The following is a 5,562-nucleotide window of genomic DNA, read 5'->3' on the forward strand; positions in this document are numbered from 1 at the left end:
AGCTATCTGGCTTTCATCAGTGCATCAACACACAATGAACTTAAGTTAATGATGTACTAAGGTACATTATATACTTAGATACATTATTCACTAAATAATGTACTTAAGTATATAATTTATTTAAGTTAATAATGTACTTAAGTAAAAATGTACGTAAGTATATAATATACTTAAGTTAATAATGTACTTAAGTAAAAATGTACGTAAGTATATAATTTAATTAAGAATATAATGTACTACAGTAAATAATTTAATTAAGTAAATAATGTATTTAAGTATATTATGTACTCTAAAGTAAATTTAGTACGTAAGTATATGATGTACTGAAGTATATAATGTATTTGAGTAAATAATGTATTTAAGTATATTATGTTTTTCAGTAAATAATGTACTTAAGTATATAATGTACTTACGTAAATAATGAACATTAGTTAATTATGTATATAATGTACTTTTTAGTAAATTAAGTACGTAAGTATATAATGTATTTAAGTATATAATATATTTAAGTAATTAATGTACTTTAGTAAATAATGTAGTTAAGTATCCAATGTACTTAAGTATATAATGTATTTAAGTAAATAATTTATTTAAGTTTATAATGTTTTTAAGTAAATAATGTACTTAAGTATATAATGTACTTAAGTAAATAATGTTGTTAATTAAATAATGTATTTAAGTATAATATGTACTTACGTTAATAATGAACATTAGTTAATTATGTATAAAAGTATATAATGTACTCTTAAGTAAATTAAGTACGTAAGTATATAATGTATTTAAGTATATAATATATTTAAGTTAATAATGTACTTTAGTAAATAATGTAGTTAAGTATTTAATGAACTTAAGTAAATGATGCACTTAAGTATATAATGTACTTAAAGAAATAATGTAATTAAGTATATAATGTTCTTAAGTAAATAATGTATTTAAGGATATAATGTACTTAAGTAAATAATGAACGTAAGTATATAATGTACTTAAATGTCTTATGTATTTAAATAAATACGTAAGTATATAATGTACTTAAGTAAATGTACTTAAGTATATGGTATATAATTTATGTATTATAAATATGTTTATATAATGTGTTAGTAAACAAAAAAAAAATTGAAACATATTTAAATAGTTGTTTATATGTTGAAATATGAATATGAAAACTATTGAAACTAATTGTTATTTTACAATATCTTCTAATATAGTCTTATTCATGTTCTTACCCAACCTAACCTATCTAAACCTTTTAAAACTAGTTCGGATTCCTCTAGACCTAAGCTCACCGGCAACTACGACTAACTAAATACTGATCTAGCTATCTGGCTTTCATTAGTGCATCAACACACAATGAACTTAAGTTAATGATGAACTTAGGTACATTATATACTTAGATACATTATTCACTAAATAATGTACTTAAGTATATAATTTATTTAAGTTAATAATGTACTTAAGTAAAAATGTACGTAAGTATATAATATACTTAAGTTAATAATGTACTTAAGTAAAAATGTACGTAAGTATATAATGTAATTAAGTATATAATGTACTTACGTAAATAATGAACATTAGTTAATTATGTATATAATGTACTCTTTAGTAAATTAAGAACGTAAGTATATAATGTATTTAAGTATATAATATATTTAAGTATATAATGTTTTAAAGTAAATAATGTACTTAAGTAAATAATGTTGTTAATTAAATAATGTATTTAAGTATAATATGTACTTACGTAAATAATGAACATTAGTTAATTATGTATATAAGTATATAATGTACTCTTAAGTAAATAATGTACTTTAGTAAATAATGTAGTTAAGTATTTAAGTATATAATATATTTAAGTAAATAATGTACTTAAAGAAATAATGTAATTAAGTATATAATGTTCTTAAGTAAATAATGTACTTAAGTAAATAATGTATTTAAGGATATAATGTACTTAAGTAAATAATGAACGTAAGTATATAATGTACTTAAGTATATAGTATATAATATATGTATTATAAATATGTTTATACAATATCTTCTAATATAGTCTTATTCATGTTCTTACCCAACCTAACCTATCTAAACCTTTTAAAACTAGTTCGGATTCCTCTAGACCTAAGCTCACCGGCAACTACGACTAACTAAATACTGATCTAGCTATCTGGCTTTCATCAGTGCATCAACACACAATGAACTTAAGGTAATGATGTACTAAGGTACATTATATACTTAGATACATTATTCACTAAATAATGTACTTAAGTATATTATTTATTTAAGTTAATAATGTACTTAAGTAAAAATGTACGTAAGTATATAATATACTTAAGTTAATAATGTACTTAAGTAAAAATGTACGTAAGTATATAATGTAATTAAGAATATAATGTACTATAGTAAATAATTTAATTAAGTAAATAATGTATTTAAGTATATTATGTACTCTAAAGTAAATTTAGTACGTAAGTATATGATGTACTGAAGTATATAATGTATTTGAGTAAATAATGTATTTAAGTATATTATGTTTTTCAGTAAATAATGTACTTAAGTATATAATGTACTTACGTAAATAATGAACATTAGTTAATTATGTATATAATGTACTTTTTAGTAAATTAAGTACGTAAGTATATAATGTATTTAAGTATATAATATATTTAAGTAATTAATGTACTTTAGTAAATAATGTAGTTAAGTATCCAATGTACTTAAGTATATAATGTATTTAAGTAAATAATTTATTTAAGTATATAATGTTTTTAAATAAATAATGTACTTAAGTATATAATGTACTTAAGTAAATAATGTTGTTAATTAAATAATGTATTTAAGTATAATATGTACTTACGTTAATAATGAACATTAGTTAATTATGTATAAAAGTATATAATGTACTCTTAAGTAAATTAAGTACGTAAGTATATAATGTATTTAAGTATATAATATATTTAAGTAAATAATGTACTTTAGTAAATAATGTAGTTAAGTATTAAATGAACTTAAGTAAATGATGCACTTAAGTATATAATGTACTTAAAGAAATAATGTAATTAAGTATATAATGTTCTTAAGTAAATAATGTACTTAAGTAAATAATGTAATTAAGGATATAATGTACTTAAGTAAATAATGAACGTAAGTATATAATGTACTTAAGTATATAGTATATAATATATGTATTATAAATATGTTTATACAATATCTTCTAATATAGTCTTATTCATGTTCTTACCCAACCTAACCTATCTAAACCTTTTAAAACTAGTTCGGATTCCTCTAGACCTAAGCTCACCGGCAACTACGACTAACTAAATACTGATCTAGCTATCTGGCTTTCATCAGTGCATCAACACACAATGAACTTAAGTTAATGATGTACTTAGGTACATTATATACTTAGATACATTATTCACTAAATAATGTACTTAAGTATATTATTTACTAGCTGACCCGGCGAACTTTGTTCCGCCTTAATGTCAATAAATAAGCAGATTTTTTTTTTATTGGAAAAAATACAAAAAAAATTAAATTTCTACATCAATCATTCATAATTATTTCTGTATTTTAGTACATAGGTTGCTCTTCATTTAAGTACCTTGTGATACACGACATTTTTTGTTTTATTATCAGGCGCAAAAACAAACAACGCAGATGGTCTTCCGACCCGTGAACATGCCACGTATAATTGACCATGGGAAAAACATGAATGTTCTAGATTTAAACCACAAACTTTTAAGGATTGGCCTTGTGATTTGTTGATGGTCATGGCAAATGCAAGACGTATCGGAAATTGAAGTCTTTTAAATTCAAACGGCATATCGGTTGGGATCATCGGTATCCTCGGAATGAGAACTTGCTCACCTTTGAATTTTCCTATCATTATCGTAGCGTAAATTACATTGTTCATCAATTTTCTAACCACCAAACGCGTACCGTTGCACAGTTTTGGTTGGTTTATGTTTCGAAGCATGATTACTACGGAGCCAACCTTTAGGCGTAAATTGTGCGGTGGTAAGCCAGGCACGTCCAAAGAGTTTAAAAATTCAATTGGATAGTTGGTGGCTTCATCTTCATTTGTGACGCAGTCAATAGATTTGAATGAATGCATTGTTCCAATGATCTTATTTTGAATTATGTTGTTTAGGTCATCTACATCTTTATTCTTAGCCGCTAAAATTGCTCGCTCACTCATCCATTCATAATTTTTGTAGTTAGAAATAATTTCTGGAAATACATTGTTGATAAGTTCGTCTTTTGATGAGACAAAATTACAGAAATTATTTGGAAATGATATTAATCCGCTCGATTCATCGACAGGTACTTGACCATTACCGATAGTCAGCAATTGCTCCGAGAAATCTTCAGCAGATGTATCATTAAGCAATGCAACTCTCATGTTTGTTGTCAGTTGCAGTTTCTTCACATGGCGCCATAGATTTGACGATTTGAGGCAAGCGTTTATTTCGTCGGCAGCCGTAGATCTTGGAATTACTGGCAGTATTTGGCGGAAATCACCAGAAAGTAAAATCATTGCTCCTCCAAAACATCTCGAGTCATTGCGTAAATCTTTTAATGTTCGGTTAAGTGCTTCTAATGCACGTTTATGCGCCATTGTGCATTCGTCCCAGATGATGATTTTCGATACCGCTAAAACTTTGGCCATTGCTGAGTGTTTTGCAATATTACACGTTGGTTCTTCAATAGTTTGAAGATTTAACGGTAATTTGAATGCTGAATGAGCCGTACGGCATCCTTCTAACAATGTGGCTGCTATTCCAGAAGAAGCAACTGCAACCGCTATGTTAGATCTCGCCCGAACAGTTGCTAAAACTAATGACATGAGGAATGTCTTGCCAGTTCCACCAGGGGCATCTAGGAAATATAAACCACCATTTTCATCATCGATTGCCTTCATTAAAGTATCATAAACTTTCTTTTGTTGGTAATTCAACAGGGGTACATTCGTTTGAACTACTAAATCTAATTCCTGGTGATCATATTCACGTTCCCGTTCCAATTCTCGATTAAATGCGTCATTCATTTCACGATATGGTGCTGGCATTCCTAACCTGATTAATAAATTACCGCACATGAGGTAACACATATCTTCGATCAAGAGTAAAGCACGATTATGTATCTCCTCATTCATCTCAATATCGTGATTTCTGGAACTGACACGAATTTGATGTAAAATATCTTCTGACATATTATCCTTGTATTTGTGCCACAGGTTACATGGGTTTGATGGAAAACATGTCGAAATTATGATAGCGAATAATGTGCGTATCTGACTTGGAGATGCACAGATAATGGCTTCAGCGATTGTCGTATCCCAATGACTATCGTTTTCTAATAACTTCAATTCTTCACATGCAGCACGATATGTTGGGAATATTACACCATTAACAGTTCGTAGTGACTCAAATGACGTTGGCCCACGCACATTTACCAGCAACAACCGCAAATAGAAACATTCATTATTCTTTGGATGAACTGTATACATACGACCAAGAGCATCAGTAGAACGCACATCTGGATACCCAGGAACCGCATCGCCTTGCTTCC

The sequence above is a fragment of the Pararge aegeria genome, chromosome 4, assembly GCF_905163445.1.
Source record: "Pararge aegeria chromosome 4, ilParAegt1.1, whole genome shotgun sequence".
NCBI lineage: Eukaryota > Metazoa > Arthropoda > Insecta > Lepidoptera > Nymphalidae > Pararge > Pararge aegeria.